The sequence below is a fragment of the Pelophylax lessonae genome, assembly GCF_965119305.1.
Source record: "Pelophylax lessonae genome assembly, chromosome: 8".
NCBI lineage: Eukaryota > Metazoa > Chordata > Amphibia > Anura > Ranidae > Pelophylax > Pelophylax lessonae.
Window position 1 is genome coordinate 79,413,012 of NC_138775.1, and position 14,961 is coordinate 79,427,972.

General features: G+C 45.5%; 1 protein-coding gene across 2 annotated transcripts in view; it reads right to left on the reverse strand.

The window, feature by feature from the left end:
* The window catches only part of HRH1 (histamine receptor H1), a 392,267-nt gene that overhangs the window by 2,474 nt on the left and 374,832 nt on the right, over window positions 1-14,961 (reverse strand). The window lies entirely within an intron of this gene.

A 14,961-nucleotide genomic window follows, 5' to 3' on the forward strand; every position in this document is an offset into this window, starting at 1 on the left:
CCTGTTTGCTGTGAAAGGTATTCACAGGCGGTTGGCCTAGTGAACAAAGAGTGTGGTGCTGAGCTAGGAGGTCCAGGAAGCTGACAAGTGGAGTTTGAGGCAGAAACAACCTTGGGAAAAACAGTGTCCATGTGTACCGGAAAGCTTTCCAGGGGTCTGCCTAGGAAGGGGGACCGCTCCAGTGGAGTGTCAGTGGACAGGAGTTCAGCACACACAGCAAGTGAGAAAGGTAGGTGCTATGTTAGACCCTGAAGAATAACCTAAACAGGATCATACTTTCTATCTTCACTTCAGTGGCAAGGTGAAGCAGCGGCCTTGCCGCACACATTGCAGCTTGTGTCCTCAGAAGGTAGTTTACCAGATGGCAAAGGAAGAAAAACTGATGTCAAAAAAACTTGACTGAACTGATGAAATAAACGTCTGTATGAAGACCCCTTTCACATGAGCAGCTCTGAGCAGGCGGATGACAGCTCCGTCTCCGCTCTGTGTGCAGAGACAGAGCTGTCAGATTTCCGCTCTCTTCTATGGGAGATCGGATGATAACGGACTGCCAGTCCATTTTCATCCAATCTTATCTGATCCTCGAGACGGATGGAAAATAGGGTTTCCATCCATTCGGATTTCACGGACCGGATCGGATTGGATAGCAGCTGGTGTCAGCAGAGATGTCTCCGCTAACATCCACTGCTCCATAGGGCTGCATAGAGCATCCGATCAGGTCTGCCTGAAAAATTGACAGGTGGACCGGATCGGAAAGCCTGTGTGAAAGGGGCCTAAGAGAGAGATCGGTTTTCCTGATTACTAGGAACACACAATCTCTCCCTTCCTGTCTGACAGAACAGCCGTCTACCTTGTTTACATAGGCAGACGGCCGTTCTCTCAGTCTCCATAAAAATCGCGGGAGGCCGGCGGCGATCGCGCAGGGTGGCTCCCACTGTGTCTAAACGCGTGCCCCCTAGAGCCTTAAAGCAAAATCACATACATGTACATGATTTTGCACTTAAGGGCCGCCCGGCCACATTATATGTACAGTGGGCGGTCCTTAAGTGGTTAATGTGTTTTGCCTATTTTTAACCGTGCACTGATGATTCCAGTTCACCACCATGATCACTTGTCTGGTTTCTTGTTTTCTCTGCTGTGTTCCTCTCTCTGATTGCTCCCACAGTCCTCAAAAGCTTTAGTCAAGATGAATACCTAGGTTAATCATACTTTAGCATCAATAAATTAATCAATAAGGAGTGAGAGATTGCCGCTAAGTGACTTTGAATGAAGCAGAGATTGAAGGTGTACGTGAATCTTAATGGTGAATTGGGGGTTTACAGCCATTAAGTCCTGACTTTTCTCTTTATTGTTTAAAAGTAGACCTGATTTAAATGCATAAAACGGTGTCCATTGAATTTTCCAAAAGTACATTTTGTAAAGATTAGAAAGCAAAGTGCCTTCTTCCAGAGACATATCGATACTTTCATGATGTTATTATATACATCAACCCATCACACCTCGCTTTATAAAGATTTCTTAAGCAAATAATCTTTTGAAAATGTATTGCGAATTTTCTTCCGTCGAGATCCTACCATTAACAGCACATTCCTGGTGTAGGTTCACAATGCTATGCCCCTGCCTTGCAATTAGCAGCAATGCCAGCCTTCCTGATAAGCCTGATAGTTAAAGTTGTATAATAATAAATTAAAATCACTGTGCTAGCCACAAAAAAGTGTCAGAAATACATCTTTATACTTTATATGTGAATTATTCAGAAGGATGCCCTTTTAAAATTCACAGTATGCACCTTAAAAATCTTACCAACTGAAAAAATAGCGCTAACCTAATAATAGACTTGTGTAAATAATGCAATCCATAAGAAATAAATATACAACCATACAAATAAAGATACCCTCAACAATTTTACAGCATTAAAATATAGTCCAAATATAGTGCTCAAAAATAGTAAATAAAGTGTGAAAATTAAGTCTCATATACATGAAAAAACGGTATACAGATATCTTCATCCAAATGTATAAAGTACACTTCCCAGTGTGTTACACCATGTGGTAAGTAGCGCTCACCAGATAGCATTGGCTTTTTGGTTATAGATGGTGAAACCCCCCCGTCAGTTCTAATTCCGGACCACCAACTGTGCATTTATGTTTGTACGTTCAATACTGGGGTTATGGCAGCAGCTGGCTGCCATAACCCTGGTATTTTATTACACAGCTGGCAATCCAAAATCTGATAAAAGTGGTCCCAGCGGCGGATTCGCCATGGGATTACTTTTATGGGCCACGGGGGAGGTGCCCCTCCCGCTGCTTCCCCATTGCTTTTACCGTTTACCGCAGCCATCCATAGCAGCGGAAAAGATACAATTCTGTGCAGTGATGGGCAGGAAGTTTAATGAGGGCAAGATGGCCCCAACTCTATGCCCCTGGAGGATCAGAGCGACATCAAACGCCACTTCCGCCCAACGGGCTTCAAGGGACAATTTTTTTTATTAGCAAAAGTAAAATTACATTTTTATTTTTTTGATTTTAAGTGTAAATGAGAGATCTGAGGTCTTTTTGACCCCAGATCTCGCATTAAAGATTACCTGTCCTGCTTATTTATATTTCAAAGGATGTTTACAAGGGGTGCCCACCCCCCTCCCGCCACTTCCGGGTCATTTTTCTGGTTTACTGAGCCGTTGGTAGCGGGGAAAACGATCCGGGCCGTTGCAGTCCTGGGCAGGAAGCCAAGTGAGGTCAAGATGGACCCTACTGGACTCTATGGCCTTGGAGGACCGAAGCGACATCATCCATCGCTTTCTCCCAACGGCCTTAAAGGACCTGTATTTTTCAATTTTTTTTTTTTTTTACTTAAAAAAAATAATTTTTTTTTTCTTTTTGCTTTTAAGTGTCTTTTTGACTCCAGATCTAACATTAAAGAGGTCCTGCCTATTTCTATTACAAAGGATGTTTACATTAGGTATCTATTTACTTGGCGTAACATTATATATTATATTTACATTATAGAAAAAAATTGGGCAGACGGCTGTCAGCAAAGCAACATACAATTTGGGGAAATTAATACACAATCAGAATCAGAACTCCTTCCAGATCAGGAATTAGTGCCGGTTCACACATATGCAATGTCAGACATCGCATGTGATAAGCATCACACTGCTGTGCAAATCACAAGCGATGTCTGTGTAATGTGAATTTGGCCATTCAGATTGCATGGCTGAATTTGCATCGCAGTCGGACCAAAGTCCCACAGGACCCTTTTTTTGGTCTGCACCAGAATCGGATCGCATGAGTGTTCACACCTATGCAACGGACAGTTCACACTGCGATATGCGAACTGATCTGGGGGTGTCGTTAACTTTGTATTGACGCTCCCAGCAGTTCGCATGTGGCAGTGTGAATTGCCTGTGAGTCAGTGCGATGCGGGAACCCGCAAGGGATTCGCTTGTAAGACTGCTGCGCAAATATGGTGTGACATAAAGTATTGCAACAATCTCTATATTTTTCTCTAGGGTCTCTGCTAATATAATGTTTGGGGGTTCTAAGTAATTTTCTAGAAAAAAAGACTGATTTTAATGTGTAAACAACAAGTGTCGGAAATAGGCCTAGTCCTCAAGTGGTTAGAGAGAACTGTCAATTTCCTCATTGAATAGGCTGAAGAAGAAGCGGCTTGCTTTGAAACGCATCCCTAACTCCCAGCGCACTCCCAGCGGTGTTAGGCATCCTCTCCATCCTCTCCATCTAAATTCTGGCCTCTATCCTTGGTCAGGTTGTCTTCCTGCAGCAGCGGCTCCCTCCTGCCTGTGCTCTTCTCCCCCTGCTCACGGCCAAAGCAGGGGAATTCTACATTGGCTCTGGGCTCCAGAGACAGCAGCTTTGACTTTAACCGCTTTTTGCATAAGCTTCCCCTTTTTTAGCGTGTTTTTAATTACTAATAAAAATTGCTAACCCTGTTTACTATACTACGGAGGTTGCGCTGGTCCTTTCCCTTTTACTTTCTTAATTTAGGCACAGTGATACAGTAAGGTCCCCTAAAATAACAACCCCCAATTACTGATACTCCTCTACTGTGTTCCCCTGACACTTGATTTGAGCCTCTATTAAATACCTGGTGCTTACACATACAGGAAAACAAGTGACCTCCTCCTAGAATCCATTGCTGAGACCTGAGCAGCCAGTCACCAAGCTCAAACAATGTGACGTAGTAAAAGAGAAGAAGCCATTAACTCAGTGTAAACTATGATACCAATGGAGCAGCGGTGGAGTGCGTGTAAGGTAATAGTAGGTTTGGGAGGGGTTGAGGAAAGAAGGGGTCATTATAAGAGGCTAAATTGACAGAGTCTTCTTAAAGCATAACTTAAAGTAGAACTATAGGCAAAACGTTTTTTTTTCTCTTCATTTTGAATAGAGCTAGAGGGGGTTATAACCCCTGTCAGATTTTTTTTTTCGCCATCTGTGTCCAAATGCGGAGATATACCTTCACTTCCTGTCCCATAGCCAAACAGGAAGTGTGAGGAAATCCCTGCAAACTAAGGGAATTCCTTGGATACCCCCAGGTTGCCGGAACTAGAATCCCCATTGGAAGAGTTCCCCTTTATTACTTTTCTAGGGGTTTTCTTTTACTTTCACTTTCAGTGATAATGGTAAACAGGACAAATAGGGGGTGAATCTCACTAACGGGGCTCAGATAGCAAAAAAAAAAACTGACAAGTGTTCCAATCACTCTCCACTCTATCCAAAACGCAAAAAAAGTTTTGGTTTTAGTTATACTTTAAAAGTATTTTGACCATGCTTCTCTTGTGGGTCACAGGAGTGCACTTACACTCTCCTGTGACGTCACAGAGTAGCTCCAAGCTCTGGAAGGATCTGACAACTATGTCGGGATCCATCCAGATGCCTGATTGGCAGCTGGTTAAACCTCTCAGCACTAAGAGCCTGAGCCAGCTACTCCCACCCCCTCTCTTGCCCATGTTCTGATGAGCACTGGAAGGCAGAGCAGCAGAACAGGGAGCGGTGACTGACAGTTACTGCTCTGTGCTCAGAGTGGACTGGGAATTAAGGGATCGGCAGTCATGTAAATGCTTACTTCTCAGGCTTAGGGCTCATTTGGACTTTAACCACTTGCCTACAGTGCACTTTCACCCCCTTCCTGCCCAGACCGATTTTCAGCTTTCAGCGCTCTCACGCTTTAAATGACAATTACTCAGTCATGAAACACTGTACCCATAAAAAAATTGTGTCCTTTTTTTCACACAAATAGAGCTTTCTTTTGATGGTATTTAATCACTACTGGGTTTTTTATTTTTTTGTGCTATAAATAAAAAAAGACTGAAAATATTGTGAAAAAACACATTTTTCTTTGTTTCTGTCATAAAATTTTGCAAATGAGTCATTTTTCTTCACAAATTTTGGCCAAAATTTATACTGCTACTTATCTTTGGTAAAAAATAACCCAAATAAGTGTATATTATTTGGTATTTGTGAAAGTTATAGAGTCCACAAGTTATGGTGCTAATCATTGAAAATTTATCACACTTGATCACACCTGATGTACTGAAGGCCTATCTCATTTCTTGAGACACTAAAAAGTCAGGAAAGTACAAATACCCCCCAAATGACCCAACTTTTTTTGGAAAGTAGACATTCCAAGGTATTTAATAAGGGGCATGGTGAGTTTTTTGAAGTTTTAATTTTTTCCCACAACTCTTTGCAAAATGAAGATTTTTTTTTTTTTACAAATTGACGTATTAACAGGTTATTTCTCTCACACAGCATATGTATACTTGCAACTACACCCCAAAACACATTCTACTACTCCTCCTGAGTATGGCGATACCACATGTGTGAGACTTTTTCACAGCCTGGCCACATACAGAGGCCTAACATCCAAGTAGCACCGACCGGCATTCTAGGAGCATAAATTTCACATATAATTTCCTGACAACCTATCACACTTTTGAAGGCCCTGGAGCACCAGGACAATGGAAACCCCCATAAAATGACCCCATTTTGGAAAGCAAACACCCCAACGTAGAATTTTTGAGGCATAATGAGTCTTTTGAATATGTAATTTTTTCCCACAAGTTTTTGGAAAATGTGGAAAGAAAATGAAAACGCATTTTTTTTTACACAAAGCTGTCTATTTAGGCAATATTTCTAACACATAGCATGTACATAGCAAAAATTGCACCCCAAAATACATTCTGCTATTCCTCCTGAGTATGGCGATACCACATGTGTAACACTTTTACACAGCCTAGCCACATACAGAGGCCCAACATCCAAGTAGCACTTTACACAAAGTTGTCCATTTATCCACTTTAAAATAAAAGATTAGCTGGCGCTCTGGTCCAGTGTGATACGGTCAATGTGAGCATGTAACGAATAATCAATAATGCAATAAAATGATAATATCAAATTACCTAATGACAATTTGCAGGAATTAGATGGAGTCCATAAGGTGGGTGAATCATGAGAATGGTGAGCAGGGGAATGAATGAAACACTGCACGAAGGGCCGGCTCTGCCACACAGGAAGTCTGTCTGTGAATGAGGCAAAAGAAAAAACGGACGGAGCGCCTCTAAGTGCAGTATGTTTAATAAAGTCTACGCACACAAATGTACATAATAACTCACAAGAAGGTGGAAGACAATCGGCTCAATGCAGAGTTAGGAGGAGAGCTGTCCATGGCGCCAATGCCGAGAGTGAGGATGAGATGGAGGAATCCTATCCGGTAGATGGTGTGGGAGGACAGGAAGACGCCGGCTACTGTCTTCCGGAACCGGCTCTCGTGGCAGGCTAGGACTCAGCGTCATCCCCGTGACGTCAGCAAGGTCAGGGTGCACACAACGCGTTTCAGAGCATGCGCCAAGCTCATGTGGAGCATGCGCGCTCTTTTCTCAAGTGTTGGTCTCTTGTACCTTTTTTGGGCGTCATGCGTTGTTTGCGCGATGTTACCGCAATTCGGCAGGTGGAAATCGCAGCAACATCGCACAGCATTTGGGGTGCTATTGCAAATCACGGGCAACGCACAGGCGTCCCGCGATTTGCAATGATTTCCAGATCGCGGGCAGAATCGCGGTGATTCTGCCCGCGATCGCTACGCTCACATGTGAACGTAGCCTTATGGGTGACAATTTCTGGGCACTGATGAGGTGACTGTTGGGTGACAGGTGCAATTGGGGGGGGGGGCTGAGGACTGTGTGGGGACAAGTTTATTTGTGTGCTTTTACATTGTGACAGGTGTACAGAGCAGTAACTCACTGTTTCTGGCTCTGCTCTCCTCACACTGGAAACTGTGTGAGGGGAGAAGAGCTAGTAACAGTGAGTTACTGCTCTGTGTTTATATTACATAGTAAACAGCCACTGTCAGTGACTGTTTACTACTGCCGGTGACTAGCTGTGTTCCCAAGGAACACAGCGCCACTGACATGACCGCGCTGCGTGCTCCCGATCGCGCATGCGCGGTCTTCTTCCGGGCTTTGCTATTGTGATCGGCTGTGTCATTGGAACACAGCCGATCACGTGGGAAACAGCCATGCCCATTGGCTGTTTCCCCCCTGCTGGTGACGGGCTGTGTCCCGGGGACACGCCGACACTGGCAGTGCAGGGCGGCGCGCACACGATCGCGCGCCTGCCCTGCTTGAATGGGCGGACGTTATATGACGTCCGCCCAGAACAATGGTCGCACCGCTCCGCCAACATTTGACGGCGGGCGGGCGGCAAGTGGTTAAAGACGAAGTAAACCCTCCTCTGTAACTTTTACCTATAGGTAAGCCTATGATAAGGCTTACCTATAGGTACTGTAAATATCTCCTAAACATGCACCGTTTAGGAGATATTTACCTTACATGCAGCCAGTGACGTCACTGGTGCATGCGCTCTGAAGGAACGGCCGCTGGTGCCGTTCCTTCAGAGTCCCGTGCCGTGACCAATCAGATGGCCGGATTCTGCGATCCTGGAAGACAGGCGACTGGACATGTCGCCCATCATACAGGTAAGCGGACGGCACGGCTGGGGCTCGTTCTAAGGTAAGTATTTCATAATTAGCTAGTATGCGATGCATACTAGCTCATTATGTGTTTCTCTTTCAGGTCAAAAAAAAAAAAAAATGTTTGTATGGTTTACAACCTCTTTAACTTTACCACTTTAACATGCATTAGAGCGCCTACCACTTCATCGTGCTTCAATATGTGTTTTTGAAGCTTTTGTAATCCTTTTTTGAAGCTTTACTGAAGCTTGGCAAATGCCCTGTGTTGGTTTGGCTTTCTATTTTTTTAAATGGAGAAGTGATAACACTGAATTAAAGTTCTTGTACCACTGCAGGTGCAGTCAAAAAGCACTCTAATAGACATGTATCTCGGCTTTGGAGCAATCGCTGAAGCAAGATGAAAGCAAAAGAATTTCATGTGGAGGAGGCACTTATTTGAAAGACTGTGTTGTGTGATACATATATATATATATATATATATATATATATATATATATATATATATATATATATATATACTGTATATAAAGTTTTTTTTATAATTCTTAATTTTTTTATTTTTATATATTGGCATACAGTATATGTTTATTTGTATCACAAGGTGATTGCGGAGGATTTTACTAATATTTAATAGGAGATTGTCATGTTTCGCATGCTTTGTGATATGCCTTTATATGTTATATGTATTCTCCCACCCCTGGCTCCTCCCTTCCCCTTAGCTCAGTTTATCTTGTATAGATAGCTCAACCCCTTTGTTCATTTTTCCCAGTAATGCATCTCAGCTTCATGTCTCATGTAGTGGATCACATTATGGTCTTTTGACCTATCCAATGTTCATTGTTGTAAGATCCTCACAGTTTATGGATTAAACTTCACAAAATCTTTAAGGTGTCATTTGGATCAAGTCACTGTCTGTTAATTCAGCTAAGATCGTGGGTTATCACTATCTCATCACAACTGTAAGTTACAGAGATCACACTTTCAATGCTTAGACTGGAGAGGCAGAACAGAGATGTTGTGATTATTACACGGTGGATTTGATACCCTAATTAAGTGCATCATTTAAATTGTTTAATTTAATCACGCAACACACTATTTAGTTTTTTTAAGGTTACACATATGCACTATATTACCAAAAGTATTGGGATGCCTTAGCCTGTAGGGTTCAGTATTGAATTGGCTCAACTTTTGCAGCTATAACAGCTTCAACTATTATGGGAAGGTCGTCCACAAGGTTTCAGAATGTGTCTATGGGGATGTTTGAGCATTCTTCCAGAAGTGCATTTGTGAGGTCAGGCACTGATGTGGACCAGAAGGCCTGGCTTGCAGTCTCCGCTCTAATTCATCCCAAAGGTGTTCTATCGGGTAGAGGTCAGTCAAGTTCTTCCACTCCCAACTTGCTCATCCATGTCTTTATGGACCTTTCTTTGTGCACTGGTCCAAATTATTTGGTGAAGGGGGGATTATAGTGTGGGGTTGTTTTTCAGGGGCTGGGCTTGGTCCCTTAGTATTCGTTAAGGGAACTCTTAAGACGTCAGTATACCAAGACATTTTGGACAATTTCATTTCCCCAAGTCTGGGAAAGGCCGCTTCCTGTTCCAACGTGACTGCGCACCAGTGCACAAAACAAGGTCCACAAATGTGCTTCTCGAAGAATGGTCAAACATTTCCAAAGACATGCTCCTAAACCTTTTGGACAGCCTTCCCAGAACAGTTGAAGCTGTTATAGCGGCAAAGGGTGGGTCAACTCAATATTGAACCCTACGGACTACAGAAAGTTCACGGGCGTGTAAAGGCAGGCGTCCCAATACTTTTGGTAATAAATAGTATATGCGATTGTGTTAGGTGTCAGCAGCTCTCACTAGATTTATTAATTAGTAGCTTGTCAGGCTTTGTATAAAGGAAAATATACAGACAAACTCTTTTTACGCAGAATCAAGGTGGAAAAAACACCCATGCTTTCCTTTTAAGCAATCAATATTTTAATAGCACATAACATCATCTTATTCTCCAATTTTTTTCTGGTGTAAAAATAACCTAATGGTTTACTTTTGATCTTTGAGCACTTATAAACAGCAATGTCCTGGTTCCTGCCAAATTAAACTGTCTAGATTGATTTGTGAGTTCTGATAAACATTATACTTTAGTTAGTAAACTATGGAGAAGGAAGTAAGCTTGTGGTCTGCCTTTCATATTAAGTATTTTGATACTGAGATCATTGAGGAATTTATGACAGATGAAAAAGCTCTTCATTACACTTATTAACCACTTTAAGACCAGAAAGGATTTGCCCCCTTAGCCTCCTTGGCGGTGATCCCGAGCATGACTCGGGGTTCATTTTTACTGTCCGGAGCGGTAACCCCGAGTCACGCTTGGGGTAGCATTGCAGAGTGCCAGCGGAGCCCCCTTACCTGCCAGAGTAGTCCACTTACCTTGTACCGGCGATCCAGCGATGACTTCCTGGTTCCGTTCCCTGCGAGCAGAGGCAGCGCACGGGAGCGGAACTGGGCGGGAAATTCAAAAGTGTAAAAATAAATAAAAGAGGTGATACATTGTAATCTGAGAGGATTACACTGTATTACCTCAGATTACTTCAGATCTGACATTTGTTACAGTACAGTGCTCCTTGCCTGCCATTATACTGTCATTTGTGCCCAAAAAAATATATAACATGGCATCAAAAAAGTGCCACTTTACTAAAGCACTTTTGGACCAGTTGAATGACAGAGGCAGCAACAGCAACACGGAGGTGCTCGCAGAACTGAGCGATGGCGAGTCGTGGGGTGATTTGTCATTTGACACTGACATCTGGCAAGTGACAACAGCGATGATCCTGCACCTGACCTCAGCGATGTGCGCACTTGGTGCGCTATTGACTGCGATGCAGACCAGGTAGCGCCTCCAAGATTCCCGTTCACTGGATCACCTGAAGGTAAATGGCGAGCGTGACAACCCTCTGGCATACCTGCAATTACTCCTCACTGAGGAGATAATTGAAAAAATTGTCACAGAGACGAATCGCTACCAAGAGCAGCAATCCGCTACGCTGCATGCCAGGTTTTCCAGAAGCAGAAAGTGGGAACCGCTGCGGAAAGAGGACATCTGGCAGTTTCTGGGACTCATCATTCTTCAGGGGTTGGTGGGGAAACTGTTCCAGTACTGGACCACCAACAAGTTACTGGCCACTCCGTTTTTTGGCACTGTCATGTCTGAATACCGCTTTCCCCTGATTATGAAGTATTTCCAATTCACAAACAATGACGAGTTTGATGAGGCCACGCATCCTGCGCCCAAACTAAAAAAAATCTGGGAGGTATGGCAAATTATTGTGGCCAATTTCCAGCGGACCTACGCGCCAGAAAGGGATGTCAGCGTGGATGAAAGTTTGATGGCCTACAAGGGACGCCTAAGCTGGATACAGTAAATTGCATCCAAAAGAGCGCAGTTTGGCATCAAATCCCATATGCTCTGCGAGTCATCCACTGGGTACATCTATAAAGGCACGAAGTTCAACCCCAGGTACAGAGGCTATGGGATGGCCACATCATCTGTCCTTACACTTCTGGAGCCATTGCTGAACCAGGGATATTGTGTAACCATGGACAATTTCTACACGTCCCCGGAACTATATGAGGTTTTGCTACAAAACAAAACTGACGCGTAGGGTACCGTTAGGCCTAACCGACGAGACATGTCTTCTATGTTTGCCAAAAAAAAACTAAAAACTGGAGAAATGGTTGCCTGGCAGAAGGGTAAGATGATGGCAATGCGATGGCGAGACAAGAAGGACGTGTGTCTCATGAGCACTGTGCACAATACCTGTGTTTACAACTGCCGACCGTGCTTCTTTCTCAGCGGGGAGCGATCGTGGGTGTCAGGCAGCAATCGGAGCCACCTGACCCATGCATCGGCTTCCCCGCTGACGATCAGGGGCAGGAGTGCGCCGCCAGCAGCGCGCGCTAGCCCACTAGCTGCCACCAATGCGACCGACGTACCCATACCTCAGTTTGCCTGGGAAAGCCACCCTGCCGGAGCATATATGCGGTAAGCGGTCGGCAAGTAGTTAAGAATTAAATAGGGGAGTTTGGGCAATGTATTAATATCAGATTTAAAATGTGAATTGTACAGTTGTTGGGTGTAAAACAGAATGATTAAGTTACAAACAGATTGGAGCCAGAACTGTGTAATGGTGGCCATACAAGTTCATAAAAGATCCCAATATTTCTCCTTCAATCAGAATAATCACTCTATAGTTGACTATAGCCAATGGCACTTGGTTGGAGCAGGCAGCAGCAAACCTTACAATTTACAAATAATAATGATTTTATCGTAAGTGAATGCCACAAACAGCTTTGAGTGGTTGAAAGGTAGAGAACAGCCTCAGCCACAGCTCCTCCTGATAGGCCCGCCTCCTGACATGTGTAACTCTGCCCCCAGGGAACTATGTGCTGTGCAGCATTTACTCATGATTAGAGTTGAGCGGACACCTGGATGTCCGTGTTCGGCGGGTGTTCGGCACTAAAATGGCTCTAAAACACCAATGGAAAGGGCTAGACTGCTGCAAATGGCAGCAAAACGTAGTTAAGAGCATGGCAAGTGCTCTGCAAACAAATGTGGATAGGGAAATAACTTAAAACAACAAAAAAAAACCAGAAAAATAAAACAATGTTCTTCATCTCTGAAGGACGAGGCCCATATGGAGTAGGAGGGAGGTTGAGGTAGTGGTGGATGTGGCGGTGTCATAGGCGTGTGCACAGGGTGTGCCGGGTGTACCTGGGCACACCCTAATCACCTAGGGCACATAGCATTATCGCTCTGTTTGCCAGTGAGGAGATGGGAAAGATCTCCCTCGGACCTGCTCTGCTCTATTTCTCTTTGCCAGCTGGGAGAGTAATGTATCGGGGCCATGTACATGTAGGCAAACACATGCATGTGTATTTAATATAATATAATGCAATAGGCTGCGCACACCTATGGGCGGTGTAGGTGGAAGCGGCGGTGGAGGAGGACCAGGGCCGGATTAAGAGCATCATGGGCTTGGTGCTGAGGATTTTGAAGGGCCTTAAGGGCCGTGCCTTGGCATGCACCCAGAGGAGGAAGGGTGCAGCCATGCATGCCTAATTCCACATGGGATGCTGTCTCTGAAGCCCATAAACACATCCATGCATCGGCAACTGTCCCTCCTTGTCCGGCCTTCGTGCTGTGTGGGGAGGTTCTGAGGGAGCTGCCTGGGGAAGCGAGCATAGAAGCCAGACTTCTGTGTTTACAAGTGACAGAAGAGCGGTAACAGTGAATATGACCAACCCGGGGCCTATATAAAGGTAGGGGCCTGGAGCTGCAGCTCCAATAGCCCCTACGTTAATCTGGCCCTGAGGAGGACGAGGTAGCCAACACTGCTTCTTTTCACAAATTTTAAATGAGGGTACACCCCAAAAGAGTGAGAAAGAGCAAAAATGGAACAATGGCTGGGTAAGGTCGGTATCCATCGCTATTCTGCACAAGGTACGGAAAAGTCCCGTGGGATCCATGCCTGGTTCATTTTAATGAACGTGAGCTTGTCCACATTGTCTCTAGACAGGCGGCTGCGCTTGTCTGTGATAATGCCCCCAGCCGTGCTAAATACCTGTTCAGATAATACACTGGCTGCAGGGCACGCCAGCACCTCCAAGGCGTAAAGGGCAAGCTCAGGCCATGTGCCCAACTTGGAGATCCAGAAGTTGAAGGGGGCAGACCCCTCATTCAGTACGTCTAGGCGTGTGCACACATACTGCTCCACCATGTTGGTGAAATGCTGCCTCCTGCTAAGACGTTCCATATGAGCTGCTGGTGCTGCTGTTTGTTGTGGCGTGCTGACAAAGCTTTTCCACATTTCGGCCATGCTAACCCTGCCTTCTGAGGTGCTGGCGGTGCCCTGGTTGCGTTGGCGACCTCTTCCTCCTCCTCCTCCTCCTCCTCCTCTGCCTTGTGCTTCCACTGTGGCCCCGCTGTCAGGTGGGAATGCCAGCAGCATCGCGTCTACCAGCGTGCGCTTGTACTCGCGCATCTTGCAATCGCGCTCCAGTGAGTGAATTAAGGACGGTACGTTGTTCTTGTAACGGGGATCCAGCAGCGTGGCCACCCAGTAATCAGCACAAGTTAGAATGTGGGCAACTCGGCGGTCGTTGTGGAGACACTGCAGCATGTAATCGCTCATGTGTGCCAGGCTGCCCGGAGGCAACGAAAGGCTGTCCTCTGTGGGAGGTGTATCGTCCGTGTCCTCTGTATCCCCCCAGCCACGCACCAGTGATGGCCATGAGCTGGCCTGGGTGCCACCCTGCTGTGAACATGGTTCCATCTCCTCCTGCAGCTCCTCCTCCTCATCCTCCTCATCCTCCAGAACTGTGCCCCTGCTGGACAATTGTGTCCCTGGCGTTTGTGTGTGCAGGAACCCACCCTCGGAGCCCCTTGCGAATGACTGCCCTGAAAGCCTTGGAAATGTTACCTCTTCATCCTCCTCCTCCTCCTCCTCCTCATCCTGTGCCACATCCTCTTCCACCATCGCCCGAATTGTTTTTTCAAGGAGGCATAGAAGTGGGATAGTTAAGCTGAGAACGGCGTCATCGGCACTGGCCATGTTGGTGGAGTACTCAAAACAGCGCAACAAGGCACACAGGTCTCGCATGGAGGCCCAGTTATTGGTGGTGAAGTGGTGCTGTTCCGCAGAGCGACTCACGCGTGCGTGCTGCAGCTGAAACTCTACTATGGCCTGCTGCTGCTCGCACAGTCTTTGCAGCATGTGCAAGGTGGAGTTCCACCTTGTGGGCACGTCACATATGAGGCGGTGAGCGGGAAGGCCGAAGTTACGCTGCAGCGCTGACAGGCGAGCAGCAGCAGGGTGAGAACGCCAAAAGTGCGCACAGACGGCCCGCACTTTCTGCAGCAGCTCTGACATATCGGGGTCGTTTTTAAGGAACCTCTGCACCACCAAATTCAGCA